The sequence below is a fragment of the Lonchura striata genome, chromosome Z (genome assembly GCF_050655825.1).
Source record: "Lonchura striata isolate lonStrDom1 chromosome Z, ASM5065582v1, whole genome shotgun sequence".
Taxonomy (NCBI): domain Eukaryota; kingdom Metazoa; phylum Chordata; class Aves; order Passeriformes; family Estrildidae; genus Lonchura; species Lonchura striata.
Genome location: NC_140740.1, coordinates 71,937,731 through 71,956,278, shown reverse-complemented (window position 1 = coordinate 71,956,278; position 18,548 = coordinate 71,937,731). Strand labels below are relative to the sequence as shown.

The 18,548-nt window shown below is 45.1% G+C and overlaps 1 protein-coding gene across 4 annotated transcripts in view; it reads left to right on the top strand.

Annotated features, from left to right (window-relative positions):
• The first annotated feature begins 9,519 nt into the window (after positions 1–9,519).
• The window catches only part of KANK1 (KN motif and ankyrin repeat domains 1), a 126,773-nt gene continuing 117,744 nt past the window's right edge, over positions 9,520–18,548 (top strand). For 3 of the 4 annotated variants that reach the window (XM_085566808.1, XM_085566804.1, XM_021531744.4), the window contains exon 1: positions 9,520–9,676. The gene's annotated coding sequence lies outside the window, so the exon portion shown is untranslated. The remainder of the gene's footprint in view (positions 9,677–18,548) is intronic. The other variant, XM_085566803.1, reaches the window with a different exon arrangement.

Here is an 18,548-nt window from a genome sequence, read left to right as displayed (position 1 = left end):
TCAGCTGGATGGCAAGAGGACTAAGTCTTGTGCACTTAATAACCATGTGTAAAACAATTGGAAGGGAAAATTTCCAATCACGCATTTCTGACTTTCCCAAATGTGAACATCTGGGCAACTTTCTTTTCCCCAAGAAGAGCTCAATGGAAGCAAACAAACAAAAGCAAGTTTATCACTACTGGTCCATCTAGAATTTGAAAGTGCCAGAAACCATCTTAAAACCTTAAGAACCTCAAGCAAACAATTGTTTCTGGACTTAATACATAGCAAAGAAGGAAGTTTGTACAAAGCCCTATCCCTGCCTGTATTTGCAATTGGTTTTTCAGGAGATGAACCTTCTCAGGTATCAAAGAAAGGTTGGAAATGCTCCAAAGGAATCAATTCCTTTTTGGCCTAAGGCATAAAATCCTGGGCTCAAATCTAAACCCTTGAGGAGATGTTTTTCCCAGAGGAAGAAAGGGAAGGGAAAGGAAGAAGGGGAAGGGATTGTGAGCAAGAAAAATATTACAAAAATTAAGTTGATAGCACTTGCCTCAGAGGCTGGAGATCTGTTAACAGCCTGGAAGAATGGCATCTTCACTGTAGTTCATAATGCCAGCTTTTTACATTGGGAAAATAATATTAAATCAACAGTGTCTAAATATTTCAAAGAAGTTGGTTTATGTAAGAGGCTTCAATAATTGATTAAATTAAGAAGAGCAAAACTCTTGTAATCTATGGCGGATTAAAGAGCATGTAGGATGTAAAAGATTGCTCAACTCAGGTTGTAGGGAAACAGTTGCCCTCAAGGCCTGCTGCAGCCTAGGACAAAGGCTGCAGCTGAGTGAAAGAAATCCATCCATTAATAAGCAATAAGAAAGGAAAAGATCAAACACCAACACTGGTGGGAACAAAAGGAGCAGTACTTTAAAAGGGCAGGGTAAATTGCTGAATACATCTCACTTTCTAGACCATATGGGACACTCAGCACCCGAGTGAGGACTGTTGTGCACTAATGACAGCTGTCAGGCAAAAAGTAATAACAAAATATTTAAACAAATAAATAAAATAGAGATTTTTTTTCCCTAATAAAAACATTCTTATTTTTTGTCGGGCTTTAGTGGGCTGAGTTTGTTTGTTTGTTGATGTCATGGGGTTTGTTTTGTTTCATTTTGGTTGGATTTTTTTTAATGCTGACTTCCTGGATTTTGCCAGTTTACACCAGGAACTGGGAAACTGCAAAAGCAACAAACAAAAGGCACACTGCTTTCACATCCCTCCTTGGAAGGAGACAGAACAAACTTGGGATTGTTCCTTCCAGGAGAGTATTCAGGCTGTTTAGGAGGAGTGACACAACCCTGCACATCTCCTGCAGTAATGACCAGTAATGCCAGGAGCAACCACTGGTTCCACATCCTATGCACAAAAGGGGTGCTGTGGACAGAAATTACATAATTTGGAAAGAAAGTCACAGACAGGCATAGTTTGAGGAAACAGAGGGCACTGCAGCATGCCCTGTTTTTTACACTAGTTTTGGTTCACTGGTAATTTTCTGTATTGCACCCAAATATACCTCCCAGTGCCTTTGCAAGCTCTTGAGCCCTGCTCTCAAGGCAGGCACCATCACCAGAGCACTGGCACTGTAACACTAGCTGCTGTGAGAGCACTCAGTGTTTTCATGGTGAAGAACATCTTCCTAGAAAGGCTACCCAAGCCTTCCTACAGTGCCGATAATTCCCACAGCCTGGGAAAGCACTTAACATAAAGTACATGTGGTTGGAAAACGGGGAGCTTGTTTAATCTCCCTTTAATTTCAGCAGTTCTCTTTCAGATAGTTCCCATCCCTGCTCTCCCTGACTCACTGCCTGCACAAGATCCCTTTGCCTGACTACTTTGAGTTGGACAGTTCAGCGTGGAAGGGAGAGCCCACGAAAGCTCCACAGGCACAGCTGCAGGAGCACACTACAGAGACCACGCAGCAGAGCTGGGACACATCAGCACACAGCACTGACAGAGCTGCTCAGTGCCACTGCTGGAAAACTGCTTTAACTCAATGGGGATTAACTTACTATTTTGAATCCTCAGCAGTGCTCTGCATTAATAAATAGTACCAAGGTGCATTCCCTGCATCCAGGGAGAACTGCACACCATGTGTTCATGTCTTCATGTGTTCCAGCATAGTCTGAGACAGTGAGAGGATACCCGTATCCATACAACAACTGCCAGGTCTCAGATGAAGCATCTGGCTACCAAAATAAAACAAAGATTTAGTTTAATGAATGAATCTGTACTTACTATCTGTACCAGCTTGTGTTGGCAGTAGGTACATCTGAAGGCTGAAGGCTTACACTGCTAGTCATGCATTCATTAAAACACAAATACAGTACTTTTACACCAGGCATGCTGTACTCCTGCTGCTGCAAAAGCCAATATTGGATGCCTCAGGATGAAAAATCTTTGTGAGTTATGGGAGAGGATCTACACCCACAACCAGCATTATAAAGCACAGATTAATCAGCATGGCATGCGTTTGAAGAACAAATAAACTGTCCCCAGCCTCTGAAAAGCACCTTAAAACTGATGTCTTCCAAAGAGGAACAAAAGGCCCATTGTCTTCCTCAGCTTGATGTCTAGTCAATATGTGACCTTTAGTGTTGGGAATCATCACTAAATGACCACCAGATGGGCCTTTATTTGTTAAATCAGTCAGTGAGAAGGTGAGAAGTTAAATCAGGTGAGAAGAATATAAGATGGGTCCACCACCCTTCTCAACAAAATGCTCAAATACATAAAGTTTTTCTTGCATTTTTACAGTTAAGACCCTCAATATCCTAAACATATTTCTTAAAAAAAAAGGTACCATGCCTCTAAGTTAAAACACTCTCATGAACTTGAAACTAGAATGAAGGCTGAGAAACACCATTCTAAGAGGATGGTTGTCTAGTGAATATGATGAAATCAAATAATCATTTGTACAAAGTAAACAAATTTATCTATGCAGGAGAGAATAGGACCTACCTATATCCTACCTATCTCCACAATGAAGGAGAAAATACTCCAATGACCTAGGCATGAGGGAAATAAATGATGGGGTCATTAGTTTCCTCATTCTGCTATTCCTTGGCATGAATATGCATACATTTAGGATTGCATCAAATGAATCTATCTTTGGGAGTTGATTTTATAAATTTCTTGTCCCAGCAAGCAATTGCCAGAGGTTTTTCTGTCCTGTGTTCTTCCTACAGATGTTGTTTTGCCTGTTACTATAGGTCTCAAGTTTGCTTCTGGGGTGCTGTAAAACATCTTCTCCCTGCCCTGGCATGTAAGACAGTCATCCTGTGAATATCCAGCCTCATTCAGGGCAACTCTGCCTCTCACAAGCTGTCTCTCAGACATGCTCATTTTTCCCAGCACAGGCCTCCAAAGGTGATAATTTAAGGTTTCAGCATGATTCTCCAATGTAGTTCAAAACCCCAGCAGCTGTATGCACATATCCATTAAGGAAATTATTCTATTAATCTCTCAGATGAATCACGACATGCATCAAGTCGAAGAAAGGCCTTTTGCAGAGATTGAGCTTGGTTGTACAACTTCATTATACTAATGATACAAGTACATTAAACTGCAGTGGCCTCCTCATCCTGCTCAAAAATGAAGGTCTGGGAGGTCTGGGGAATCAAGCATTTTTAAAAATATTTCAGGAACAAAAGTTTGGTGGCAATTTTTTCCTCTGTCATATTAGAATTGCTCAAACCTTGGGGAGCATATTTTGACACTGCTTCTCTAGAGGCAAGCGCTACATTTCATCTAGTAAATGATTTCTGGAGTTGCATTCTTGTGCATTCATGCACAAACCAAGAACACTGTTCTGCATCAAATATCCATAGGCCTAATGGTGAGATCCAAGACAATGTGTGGCAAACAGCAACACGTACCCTCCAGCATTGAAAACTCTCATGATGGAAAATCAGGTGTCCTGCTGCATTCTTTCATCTCACTCTGGACTCCCAGGCAAGCACATGGTATTTTTTCCCTGCTGCCACTGATATGAGCCATGAACCAGGGTGGAAAAAACGCCCTGCCTCCTTTTGTGTTTGTGTAACATCCTTCCTTTGCAGATGGGGCTCTGCAGAAAACAGCCATGCAGTGTGAACTGCCAGTGGTGTTCTGTGCTGGGAAAAGAGAGACATAACGTGCATCTTGTGAAACTACTGCATCTTTAAAAGTAAGTCAGGACAGCAGATGCACAAGAGAGCAAAAGCTGGGCTTTTACAGGCTTGCAGTGGAGAGGATTACTCTGCCTCTCAGCTGCCATGCCCACCAGTGCAACATTACCCCTGCTCTCACTGTGGTATGCAGAATGTTCACAACAGCAAACATTCATAATTTTTAAATACTGTTTTATTTAATTCCTCAGGCTGCTATCCAGCTTTGGCCTTGGCAGCTGCTTGGCAATAATCAGTACTTCACAGTGTCCTTCAGAGGCAGAGGTGCACCAGAGGCCTTTGATGGGGATACTCCAGCTGCACAGCCCTGCCCTGCCCTCTCTGTTTGACACACCACAAAGGCAGGGAGGACCTGGGGGACAAGGGTGGGAGGGTCACTCAGTTCTGATCATTCTTAGGTGGGTGCTTGAACACCATTTCCTGCATGCCAAATCTTCCTTTTGGATAAAAAAGAAATAAGTGTTTTTTTCATGTAAGAGGTACTTCTAGACTGGACAAAATAAGGCAAAGGAAAACATTACCATTTCCTATGGAAAGAATATTTCAACTTTTTGTTTTGTTTGGCAAAATCATAATTATTGTTTTTATAAAATTTTTATAGGATTGGTGGTGTTTATACATCAGGACTGTTTCCACTACCCCTACAAATCAGGTAAAGTTTACTGTGGCTTAAGGAGCTTTCCTGAAGCTGTGAGACTTGTGGAATTGTCAGCATCCTATTTTCTGAGGTTGGGGAAATGTGGGAGAAGTGAAATTATGCAATTTATGAGTTAGAGTGCTGAGGAGCTGCTTGCTGTGGAGCCATAGACATACATTGCAGTTAGAGGAAGACCTAAGGCAAATATCTAAGATAACTGTGGCCTTTCATGTTCCTCTACAGTGGCAGCAAAGCAAAAAATTTCTGCCAAATACAGCAGCAGAGGGAATGTCTGATGCCCCTCCTTTCACAGTTCTACAAAAGGGGGCCACAGCTGGGAGCAGGGTTGATGCAATCTGCCTCTAAATTTAGCCTGGAGAGCACCTGCACTCAGGTGCACTTACAGCACAGAGGGTGCTGATGTGACTGACCCAGTGGCTCCTGAGTAAGCTGTGAGGGATGTCCAACAATAAACAGGTTTCAGGCATGGGAAGTGTTAAAATCCAGGAGGGGGCTTGAAAATTCGTGAGAGCTCACTCTGCCTGAGCCTCTGTTCAACCCATTGCAGAAGGGCAGGATGACTTCTCAGAAGTCCTTGTTTTTAACACATGCTCTGTGTGTGCATAGGGTTTATCTGTATTGTGAGTAATCTGAAATATCTGTCAAAGCATACCACCAATATTTATCTGGACCAGATAATGGAAAAATATAATGTGTTATCTCTCTTCAAAGACATACTTCCAGACATGCCCCTTATGATTTCCTACTCACAGACATGGGGCATTTGGCTTTTTGAAAGAAATGGGTGAATTTAGGATTTTTGAGGGTGGTAGGCACTTTTTCTCTAAATGTTTAATTGTTCAGACTTCCTACCTGTGAGAGCAGATTACAAACAGAAAACACGCAGGGAGCTAGAAAAGCCCTGCAAAAGCAATTGTCTCAGACCAGTGTCTCTTGCTGGCACTCAGGCTGAGCAAGGCAAACACTCGCTCCCGCAGCCCCAGGTGGGAGCTCCAAGGCATCTCCGACAGAGACAAAGCCAGCGCCCAACTGGAAAGGAGGAATGGCTCCTCATGGCTCGCACCTGTGAAAGAGTAGCAACACATTCACATCTTCATGCCCCTTTCTCCTGGAGGCTTTGGCTGGGTTAATTTAGACAAGTTTCTCTCTTTGGTGCTTTACAGGGTAGGATCTCTGTTCCCTCTCCCAGCCTTCCCTGTGTGCATGTGCAGGGCAGATGGGGGATTGTCAGGTGCTCACTGTCTCCCCTCACTTCGTGCTCGCCTGTACCCCTCTGCCCCACCTGGCAGATCCCCAAGGCTCCCAGTTGATGCACTCTGCAAATCCTCTGCAGGGCCAGACAAGCCCCAGGGAGCTGAAAGGTGAACCAAGACCTGCCGGTTTTAATTGCACCATCAAAGGAAAAAGCCCCATCCACGGCATGACCACACCCACTGAAAGACTTCTGTCATTCTTACGTAGTAATGCAACAATTGACTTCTTTATTTAATTTCACTTGTTTTAACTGTCAAGAGCTGGCAGCTCTTGAAAGAAAGGATTAAGTGGGAGAAGTGGAAAGAGTCCTATCTGCTTGCTCTGTACACTGCCGTAGTCTGAGTGCTTTCATTCTGTTTGTACAGTTTCTGGTACAACATGGTCCTGACCCAACTAATCAGATGAATAAACTGATAGTAAGGAGTTATTTGCTAGTCTGAATATACTTTCTTTTTTGTTGTTAATATAAAAAATGGTAAGTGGTGCTTACTGTTATCTCGACTACTTCTTTCATCAGCAACCCCTTTTTTTAAGAGTTGGTAATTCAGCCATTAAAAAACAGCCTCTGGATGGGAAGTTAGCAGTCAGGATTAATAACTATTAGCATCTTAAAGAGCTGCAGGGCCTGTTTGCAAATTTGGACTGCCAATATTTCCAAAAATATGAGAGCTTGAATTAAAATGTACAAAAATCCTTTTTTAAAAGAATAAAAGCTCTGTGGTTTGAGAAGTTGTTTACATCAACGTCATAGCAGCTTTACTTAGAAAAATACTAGATGTGATTTAATAGCTAAAGTGTTTTAATGGCTTCAGAAATTTCAGAAGAAATACTGGAAATTATATAGATGGAAATGTCACTGAGCCTATTAGCTTTTTATAGAATGAGAAAACCCTAACCTTTTTTGCCTACCATTAGTTGAGTGTGGTCCATAGGGAAAAAACAAACAAAAAAACAAAACAAAAAACCAAAAAAAAAACCCCAAAAAAACCCCAAACAACCAGAGATTTTCAAATTTCCTTAATATTCTCCTTGGTCTATTCTGGAATCAATATTCATTGAGAGAAACGTTGGTGGTTTCCATTCATGAACTTCAGGTATCATGTCTGAAAAAAAAAAAAAATCTGGGAATATTCAGAGCTTCGGGAGAATTAACCAGGGAAAGGCAGAAGAAAAGCAGAGGAATTACACAGAAAGAAGGAAATGAGAAGGAATCAGAAGATACTAGTATTTGATAGCGCACTACATGTAAAACCAGAAAAAGCAAGGAGTATTGCACCACAGCTGTGTCCTTTTGCTCTGTGAAGTAACTCACAATTATCACCTTGCAGGGTCCAATATCCAGAGCTGGAAAAGAAAACCAGGTATTGTTTTCTGGACATTCCTGACTTTGCTGAGTCTCCTGCATCTTACTTACTCCTAGTCTGTGGATTCTGATTTTTATTTGTAGGGACTATCCTGTGAAACCCTGGCACCATCACAAAATCATTTGCTCCGGGAGACACTGGAGCCCTGGGGCAATGGAGATAGCGCTTGAGATAAGAGTGGGAGGAGTGAAGGAAAACACCCATCAACCGTTCCGAATATTCAAACCCTTAAGCGAAAAAATTCAAGGCACACAAAAAAAACCAAAAAACGGGACTACTGCATCCTTTCCCAGCTGAAAAGGCTTTAGTGATGGCCTGTTCTGACCAGTAACAATCAAGGCACAAGTCTTAAAATTTGTTTCTAAGCTGAGGTTCACAAAACAATGCAGAGGGAGCTGATGCCAATTGTGGTCGCTGAAAGCCCTGCCGAGAACTCCATCCTACCCAGTGCAGCCGGAGGACGCATTCTGCCGGGGCTCCAACATGAAAAAAGGGCTTCACGCGAGAGCCTCCACTGGGGAATCCCAATCCCTCGGCATTAGACTGCACCAGCCTTGGACAGGTATCGGAACTGACCCCACTAACTGGAACTGCTAGGGCCAACATTCTTTCTGGGCTTCCAACCACTCCCTGCAGCCTGCACACATCACGGACTCCACTTGGGTTAGCCTCCGGCAGATTTTCCCAAGGGTGATTTTTTCCCAAGATTTCCAGGCGCAGCCCCGACGGTAAACCTACCTGACGAGGAGCTCCCGCATCCCTGGGTGATGTTCTGGAGGATGCTCGGGGGGCAGAGGAGCTGTCCCGGGGGATGCTCGGGGGCAGAGGGGCTGTCCCGGGGGATGATGGGGGGCAGAGGGGCTGTGCCGGGGGATGCTCGGGGGCAGAGGGGCTGTCCCGGGGGATGATGGGGGGCAGAGGGGCTGTCCCGGGGGATGATGGGGGGCAGAGGGGCTGTGCCGGGGGATGCTCGGGGGGCAGAGGGGCTGTCCCGGAGGATGCACGGGGGCAGAGGGGCTGTCCCGGGGGATGTTCGGGGGGCAGAGGGGCTGTCCCGGGGGACGATGGGGGGCAGAGGGGCTGTCCCGGGGGATGCTCGGGGGACAGATGGGCTGTCCCGGGGGATGCTCGGGGGGCAGAGGGGCTGTCCCGGGGGACGATGGGGGGCAGAGGGACTGCCCTGGGGATGATGGGGGGCAGAGGGGCTGTTCCGGGGGATGCACGGGGGCAGAGGGGCTGTGCCGGGGGATGCTCGGGGGCAGAGGGGCTGTGCCGGGGGATGCTCGGGGGGCAGAGGGGCTGTGCCGGGGGATGCACGGGGGCAGAGGGGCTGTGCCGGGGGATGCTCGGGGGCAGAGGGGCTGTTCCGGGGGATGATGGGGGGCAGAGGGGCTGTCCCGGGGGATGCTCGGGGGCAGAGGGGCTGTCCCGGGGGACGATGGGGGGCAGAGGGGCTGTCCCGGGGGATGATGGGGGGCAGAGGGGCTGTGCCGGGGGATGCTCGGGGGGCAGAGGGGCTGTGCCGGGGGATGCTCGGGGGGCAGAGGGGCTGTCCCGGGGGACGATGGGGGGCAGAGGGGCTGTCCCGGGGGATGATGGGGGGCAGAGGGGCTGTGCCGGGGGATGCTCGGGGGCAGAGGGGCTGTGCCGGGGGATGCTCGGGGGGCAGAGGGGCTGTCCCGGGGGATGCTCGGGGGGCAGAGGGGCTGTCCCGGGGGACGATGGGGGGCAGAGGGGCTGTCCCGGGGGATGCTCGGGGGGCAGAGGGGCTGTCCCGGGGGATGCACGGGGGCAGAGGGGCTGTCCCGGGGGACGATGGGGGGCAGAGGGGCTGTCCCGGGGGATGCTCGGGGGGCAGAGGGGCTGTCCCGGGGGACGATGGGGGGCAGAGGGGCTGTCCCGGGGGATGCTCGGGGGGCAGAGGGGCTGTCCCGGGGGACGATGGGGGGCAGAGGGGCTGTCCCGGGGGACGATGGGGGGCAGACAGCCGCGGCCCGGGCGGGAGGGCGGCCGGAGCGCCGCGCTGTTTTTGGGCAGCGCGCAGCCGCAGTGCGGCCGCCGGCGGTACAAAGCGGGGCCGGAGCGCGGCGCGGAGTCGCGGCGCGGCGGCGGGAGGGAGCCGGGCAGGGGCGCTGAAGTTTTGCGGGGTCACTGGGGCCCCTCCCGACCTCCTCGCCGGGACGCGGAGCCCGCAGGTGAGCGGGGTGCGATTGGGATGGGCTGGCCGTGGCTCGGGCGAGGGGCAGCGGAGCAGCGCCGGTGCTCCGGCCCCGGGAGCTCCCGGCTCTGTCGGAGCGGACGGGCGGGCACGGCGCTGCCCCGCTGGCAGGGAGACCGCGGTCCCGGGTACTGGTCTCTGAGCGTGTCGCGAAGAGTTGTTGATCGCCCTCCCCCGCTGGAGTGAAAATGTTTGATTATGCCAGGCGAGGTGCGGACGCGCGTGGTCCGTGCCCCGCGTCCCGCCCGCTCCCGGAGCCGAGCGGCTGCCCCGGCCCCGAGGGAAGCGCTCCAGGTGCGGTGGGAATACCTGAGCTGGGGAGAGGAGGGGGTGGAATGGGTCACTTGTGAGAGCAGCGTTCACCGGTGCTTTGTTTAAATGGACCGTCACTAACTTGTGAGCCGGCACTTCAAAAGAGAAGAGAATTTTTTTGGTGTAGGGGGATGGGAAAAGGGGAAGGTCTTCGGCTTTGATGCTCAGTACATGAAAATATCTTAACTTTGGCTGCTCTTCACGAAATAAGAAAAAAGCCAACTCTAACTCTTAAAGACATCCTGAAGTGTTTGAAAACAGTCTTAATTTTTCTGAAACAACGTTTTGAGACCCAATAGCTTGATACACATTTACATGTAAAAACTGATTGAGATATAATTACAAGCCTCAGTAATGATAGTGACTTTCTTGTGACTGCTTTGTCCCCGAGTTACACGTAAGACCAAGCTGAGTTTAACTTTTCTTGTACTCATGGTAAGGTCAGGCATAGTGTGCTTTTTGTTAAATCGAAGCTCTCAAGCATTTAAGTAGCAGCTAAGTCTGTTTGGCATATTAGTAGCATAGTTGACTACCTTGTATCTTGGCAAACCATAAAAGATACCATGACAATTGCTGATTAAACATATCGGCTGTATCTTACCCTTTTTTTTCACCCCTTCTGTCAGAGTGACTTATTAAAGGTTGTTTGGGTGTCTGTTGAGAAGGAAGGAAAATATGGGAAAACTGAGAGGATGCTGGTCGGGTTTATGTGTGGATTTTAGAAAGGCCAAACTAATTTAGATAGTGTTCATGATGTGCTGAAAAAGCCCTGACATTTTTGTTCAGGTGGTTTGTCAGGTCCTTAGAAGTGCTGATTGGGTCTTCAAGTCCAGAGTCAGTTTTCCAAAGGGAGTGGGTGCCAGTGGGGCGCAGTGGGGCTGCCTGACAGGAGTAGGGCTGCAATCCCAGCCAATCCGTGCTGCAAGCAATATCTTTGAAGTCTTGTCTTTCTTCTGGCTGAGAACAGCTGCCATGTATTAGTGACTAGGTGAAATAGGATTCCACCCCAAAACTGCCTCAATGTGATATTGTCATATGATGGGACAGCCCGGATATTGTCATATGATGGGACAGCCCGTGTCCTTCCTCTGTTGGTTTTGAATGAGAGAGGTTGCAGCTCTGGTGTGGGGTGATGGGGTGTGGAAACGTGTTGCATTCCACACAGTGCTGAGTGTGGGTCACAGTAGCACCAGAGGCAGTGGCACAACCCCAGGTTGTGGCAGAGTGCAACTTGGGCTGAAGGATAGGTGGATACAGGCTCTTGTGTGCTTCAAAATCTGTAGCTTTGCTAACCATGTGTTTAATGGAATTTGGTGTTACATTTGACTCTGTTTCATTTGTCTGATATCACAGTGTGGTTTGTCTCTTTTTATTGCTAGCAATCTAGCTAGAAGGAAATTTATATTGTAAAGTATTTTAGTGACAACTTCTGTAGCATTCCAGCCCATATGGGAGTCCTAGTGTCTTAATTTTTAAATTTGTGCACACCTGCTTTCTTTTAAGATTGGGCTTTACTCCAGAATTGCACTGGAGAAAACCTTGATTGAACACTGAATGTGAACTGGTTTTAGGTGTCAGTTCAGTGTGTCTTTAAAAATCCCACCTCCTTGGGAGACCCTGCTATGGAAGTATTTCTTGTAGCACAAATAACTTCAGTTTGAGATGAGCTGATCCAGTAGCTCCCCCTCAGTATCTGTTTGACTTTTCTCACTCAAGCAGTTTTCTCAGGTTTGTAAGCTTCTGGTACAGCTTGTCTCAATTTCTGCAGTGCACTGCATGTCTAAATAATAGATGATGAAAGTGAAATGAAAACGTCCAAATGAAGAGTCAGTTTTGCAAATTTTGCAGAGCTGCTGTGAAGAGCTGTTGGGAATGGGCATCTGATTGTGCTTTTAGTTGCTAAAACATTGGCTGTTAACTGAGGAGAATTGCAGATTTTCTTGTGGTGTCAGCACCTGTTGCAGTAGTAGGTCATGGAGATGAAGAGTTTTTTCCCCTGTCATTTAGCTAATGGAATTCTAAGCTAAGGTGAATTCTTTCTGAAACAAAGAGGTGCTGGAAATGATGTAGGCATGATTAGCTGCAGTTTATGTTAATGGAATTGGCTGATGGGCCAAAGGAGGTGTTTCAGGCATCATTGCTTGTACTGTTTATCCACCCAGATTCTCCTCTGCACTTTAGAAAGGGAAGAAGCATAGTACTTGGAAAGTGCCTTGAAAGATTGTGTATATGCATGTGCACAAGTATGAATTTTATCTAAAATTTCTGTGGGTTGTGTCAAGATGACATGTGTTAAGCTGATGACTAGGTTTTCATGTTGTAATGATGAGGAGGAGTTCATGTGGAATTGCAACAAGAAGTAGCAGTGAACTACTTCCAAAAACTATGATTCCACCTAAGTTTTTAAAGATGCAGTAAATGTAGTTTACAGATAACTTGAAATGCCAGCTGTAACTGTTGACAGAATTTGAGAAGGCTTTTGTTTAAACTATTTAAGCATATCTAAAAATAACATTGTATTTTTATAAATATTTTATATAGCCATATTTCACAAGCCTTTATGAAACAAAAAAATTTATGAACATTATTAAATAAGTTCATCTTGACTAGAGATTGAGATTTATGGTGAGGTTTATAATGTGTTTGAGTCTAGTGGGAAATGATTGATTTTAAGTATCTTAATAGTATCTGCTTGCATGGTTGAATAATTGGCAGTGCTGTAAAAAGGCATTTAGGTATCTCAAGGGAAGCTACTTAGGCTTGTCAGCTCTAACACTCCACAGTGGTCTCTCACTCCCATTATAGAGGCTATATATTGAGAGGAAATAACATGCAAGTTATATTAGTGTTCCAGCTATCAAAAGACTGATACCTGAAGAGAAATAAATACATTTAAGGAATGAGCAATTGGCATAATTGATTTTTTTTTTTTTCAGTTTATATGGTTTCCTACCAGTGTTGTATTGTGAATTATACTTGTAAGGTCCATCTAGCATGTTCTCTAACTCTGAATTGTGCCCATGTATTTTACTTTGGAAAACTATCTGCAGTCATGATACTAGTGTTGAGATTTGTGGTTAAATCTTAATAGTGATTCAGGCCATGTTTATATTTGTACTTCACCAAAGGTTCCCTGGCAAACTCCAGAAAGCAGAAAGATGTGTGTGGTGATAGTCATTTTATCACCATTAACGGTGTACTTGTTCATGAGGCAAAAAAAGGATATAACTTGTAATGTGCTGTGGTGAATATGGGAAATACTTTCTGAGCTTTGATAGTAATGAAGAAAAATCTGTCATTTAGGAGGGGTGGCAAGAGCATCTGATCTCTCTTTTGGGCTGCTGCAGACTCTGGGCTCTTAACCCTGTATTAAGCCAAATGACTAGTCTGGCTAAAGCATAACTTAGAAGGCGACATCCAGTTGGACTTAAAGCGCTCCCACAGGTTTCCCTTGTCAGTTAGTGTCAATTTTTTGTGTTTTTCTGAGCTCAAAAATGTGTTTCTGATTTCTAATTAGAGCTGTACTGAGGAAGTATAGCTGGCAATTAAACATGAGTCATGAATGCATGTTTTGAATGTCCCTTTAATTCTTTAGAGATGTGAGTAGACTGAAGACAGAGGAGTTGGACAAGATCAGTTGGAACTTAATTGTGGATAAGCATTGTCAAACTGAGTCGGGTCTTTTCAAAAGCCAGACTGCTGTTCACATGCTTTTCTGATGTATGGGCTCCCTGTTGCACACAGGAGCCAAAAGTAGACCCAGATATCTGCCCTGTCGGGTTGGAGGTTGTAACTACCTTTCCCTAAAACAAGGCATCTCCAGAAAATGTTCTGGTGAAGGATGGGGATGTTGGGCACTGGGGGTGTCCCAGCCTGCTTTGGGGCTCAGGGATAGTGCCTGTGTCCCATTCCTCACACAGACAGATTCTGTGCCATCCTGGAGCACTGTGATAACTGTGTGACACACAGAGCTCAAGACAAAGAAGTGTCAGTGGGGGAAGTCTCCTGCATGCATAATATGTCTGTTTTTCCATCTTCTCTGCAGCCGTGTATCCTGTGAGCTACAGACAGCTTTTTGTGGTGTTTGGGGGTGGTTGGTGTCCAGAAGGGCAGTGGGGGTACCTCACTGGGTTTCTGCACTGGCCTGGTGATGTATTAAGCCTATTTCTTCATATGCTAGTGCTCTGAAGTTGAGGATGTCCTTCCTGCCTGCAGATGCCCTAAGCTGCTCATTGTGGAAATCTAGAAGGATTTACTGTTGAGTTCTTCATTATCTAAAGGTACCCTTTCCTCATCCCAAGGACATTGTTTTTCCTTACTGGTCTGCCATCATCTGAGTGCAGAGAGTCCAGTGCATTTGCAGGAAACAGTGGTGCCCTGGCAGGAGCAGGTTAAACTGCTGCTGAGGTTTCCAAGAAGATGCAGACAGGCAAAATGTTAGTTATTGGACAAGGCACTAGCCTTAGTAAGGCTGCTTTGGGTTGAGAGGTTCTATACCAGAGGTTTTTATCAAATGTGAGGTACCTATACATCTGAAACTGATGAGGGCTAATCAATCCTGCATGTCTTGTATGAGTCTGTAATTAGTTAACATTGACTTTTAAACTCCAAGTCGCTGGACTTTTTTTCCTACTTTTTTACTATTTCAAGTAGTATTCCCAAGTTTAGCTCCAGACAGGCTACTACCCACACAAATGATCAGTCCTTCTCTTGGTCTCACTGACATGATAGCCCTTATGGCTGCTGTGTACTGACAATGGATTCTGTAGCATGTGTGCACGCATTTCAGCCTCCTAATTGTATGGCTTGATCAACACTTCTTGACATAAGGACAAGCACTGATTTAGATTTTATGCACCATCTATTATTTTACATAATCCGCCAGCCCCTTCCAAATAATGTAGTTTGGTCTGTTAAAGATTGAACAACTTCTTTTTGAAGAAGTCTCTTTCCACAATTTAAAAGTGTTTCTGATCTCTTCCTAATTCTGCAGTGTCATTATTAAGGGGGAGGATGCTGCCCAGATTGACTCAGATAATTTTGCACCATGAATTGCTGACTGGCACCAGAAATGTTTCTGTTTTATCCAGCACCCATGCCAGTCTCCACACTTCCTGGCTCTTTCCTTTTGACTCTGCCTGTGCCACAGGGAAGCCTACAGGGGCTGCAGGTAGGCAGAAAACCTGTGTCTGCTGAAAGCAGCAAGCTCTTGTGGCAGCTATTTTGCTGCCACTTTCTTTCTGTTGGTGCTATTACTAATGTGGCTGTGGGACAAAACAGATTGGAACACTGATCTGGCTGGAAACAGATGTGCTGGAATACCTCCCTGCCTCCCTCCTCTCACCCCTGGATATTTGATGTGTGCAGTGTCCCATGGGCTGTGCCAACATAGTATGAGAGGGTGGGAAGCCTCAGCGGTAGTATGGGGATGTGTCAGAAATTAATAGGCGTGAAATCACGGTACTGTGATTGCCTCCCGAGCCTGTGAATTGGAAATCCATGTGATGTGGATTTTCATGTGATGTGGTACATTAGAACCTTTTTGGCAGATGATGATCAGAAGCACTGATCATCAAAGCCCTGCTTTGTGGGTGGGACTGGGAGAGTTCCTCACCTTGCATTTTCTACTCATCATGCTATCAGCCTGCAACCTGTTAGTCTCAAAGATTAAGAGTTTAGTTTAAAACTAAACTAATTATCTGTTTAAACTAATTTCTCTCCCCCGAGATATTCTGATCTTTCTTTTTTTTCCCCTTTTTTTTTTTTTTTTTTCTTTTTTAACCACAACTATTTTCCCAGTTAACGGCTGGAAGTCTTCCCTGAAGTGAGACAATGTCGAGAAGTTGAATGTGTTTGTTTAGGTGCATAAACATGGCTGTGCAATGTGGGGCTTCCATCAGTGTTTTCATTCATTTCATGACCTGTTAAATGAGAAAAGGATGGTGCTTATTCTTGAGCTGTTTTGGAACAGCTGTGTCAAAACGCCCCCAAGGACCTCAGACAATAGTGAACTCTCAGCGAATGATGCTTTTTTAATCTCTGTCTCAGCATATCGAGACGCAAAGGATCTCTGAGAGTTATACCGAATTAATCTAGCTTCAGTAGTGAAAGAAAGATACATGAGTGTGTGTGCCTCTTTTATGTGGCTCTTCAGTATTTCTCCAGACAGATTTGCGAAGTGTAGTGATTGGGGAAAGTAATATTTAGATTCAGACTAGGGAACCTTTCTCCCTATTTATGTAGACACTTCTGAGTGTTTTAAAATTAGAATATGAAAAGTAACAAAGGACGGTCAAACTACTGATAGTATGACAAAAGCAGGGGCACTTGACTCATGCACAGTTATTAAATGAAACAATATTGCAGAATTTTATTCCCAATTTCCAGACTTCCAATAGAAGAGAAATCAGAATGAAAGAGTTGATAGGTCTTCTCAGTTTTGCAGTATGGCAAATGCAATTTAAGGTTGTTGGTATTTTCTGACCAGTGCTTTGTTATTGACCCACCTCTTAGTAGACATGTTGTTTAAATTCATCAGTATTCCTTTGCAGTGTTAGTAGTCTAATACATTAAGATATAATCTACTTCCCACTGCAGTTCAGGTTTTGGAGGGCTGCACTAGAGCGCTTCTCCCTGCCAGGGTGTATCTACCTCAATAGACACAGCAAAATACCTGCTAAGAAAAGATGTTTACTTTAGCTGAATATATCTTCAGAGTAGAAACTGGTGTTTCTATCAGAGGTGAATCCTACTCTGGGGGACCTGTTTGTTTTGTTTTTAAAGGAGAGTGCTTTAGTGGATTATGATTCATTTGCTGGAATCTGACTTTTCACTCCCATTAGCCACAGATACACCCACATGTACCTGCCATTCTGCAATAGATAACTTCAGTGTGCATTGTTTACATTTCAGATACTAAACCAGGGTGAAAATCAGACTGTTCATTCATTGTGATCTGTCATGTAGCTGAGTGTGAGTGCACATCCCTTCAGGCTCCATTAGCATGAGTTAACTTTGTAATTGGGTTTCTGGGGCAAACAGGGACAGGAAAGAGAAGTAATTTGGCAGGCCAGGCTTAGCTTTTTTGTCCTGTGTGTTGTAAGTGCACAAGAGAGCAGAAGTAAAAGATGGGTGCAGGATGGATGGAGAAATCCTAACAAAGCAGAGGACCACAGCTATTTAACCAGTTAAATAGTTAAATAGTTGTCAAAACTTGATCTGGATGTTACAGAGTATCATGCAGCTTAACCAAGGTGGGACTTTACAGATATATTAAAGCACAATTTCTATAGCCTCCTGTGATTTTCAGAGCCCTTCTCTTGCTGCTCTGTATTTTTCACCTGTCTGGCAGTAGCACTTTGCCTTGTAGAGTCTAGCAAGAGAAAATTGCTTGCTTTCAACAGAAAATTCAGGCTTGCTGAATGAAAATCAATGAACTTAATAGAAATAGTAGTTGTGGAATAGACTAGAAATGTAAGTGTTGAAGTTGCTCTAAACTCTGTTCATAATACCTCATTTTGCACAACTAAACCAAAAAAGAGAGAGGGGGGAAAAAAATCCAAGCCAAACTGCAAAAAGCTAGAGTTCCTGAGCAGGGGGGGACAGGTTTGGGGGTTTTTTTCTTCCATTTTTTAAGGCACTGAAAGTCATCTGGCTGTTTTCAGGTGTTCAGTTTGGAATGTGATTAGAACTAAGCTTTCTATGGTGTTTTTTTTTTTTTTAAACCACACTTCAGAATTTTCAATCAATAACTTAACTTTTAAAACAATAGTATTTTTCCCAGATTAATCTTAAGACTCAGAAAATGCAATACAAGAAGAGATTTTTAGCTTAAGTTCCATTCCTTCCTGATACCTGGGGCTGAACTTGTTCTTAAGCTTTCAGGTTTCTGCTTTTTTTTTTTTTTTTTTTTTTTTCCTGATGATAAGCTCCTGAAGGGTTTTCTTTCCTTAGATGAATGCTAATCTTACTCTGGCACCACTGGCCATTTTCTCAACTTACATTTTACCAGCAGCCTGCTCAGGCAGTTTTCTGTGCATGACAAGTCAGTAACATTCGAAGATGAGCTATAATCACCTGCAAGACCAAGGTGAATTCTTTCTGAAACAAAGAGGTGCTGGAAATGATGCAGACATGAATAGCTGCAGTTTATGTATCTTGTCAGCATCGTTTAAGTGGGTTGACAAACTTGATGAATGCTTCTTAGTTTGTTCTTGTGGTGTTATAGGCTGCTTCACGCGTGGGGGTTTTTGAGTAGACAAGGGTTCTGATGTGTGTCGTGGAAGTTGCCTCGATCCTGATCCCATCTGTGATTTAGCGCTGAGCCTTTGTCTCCTTTGTGTTTATCTTGCAGTTTCTCATCCCATCACGACTGCTGCTTGTGCCCACTGTGGTGTTTTTAAGCAGTGTTGCAGGATCACATAAACGAAAATACTAGTGGCTGGCGGGAGAGTTCTCACTGAGGAAATTTAAGGAAAACAAACCCCTCTTTGTATCTGTGCACACATCACGGCTGTCACGAGTTATGCGGGGTAGGC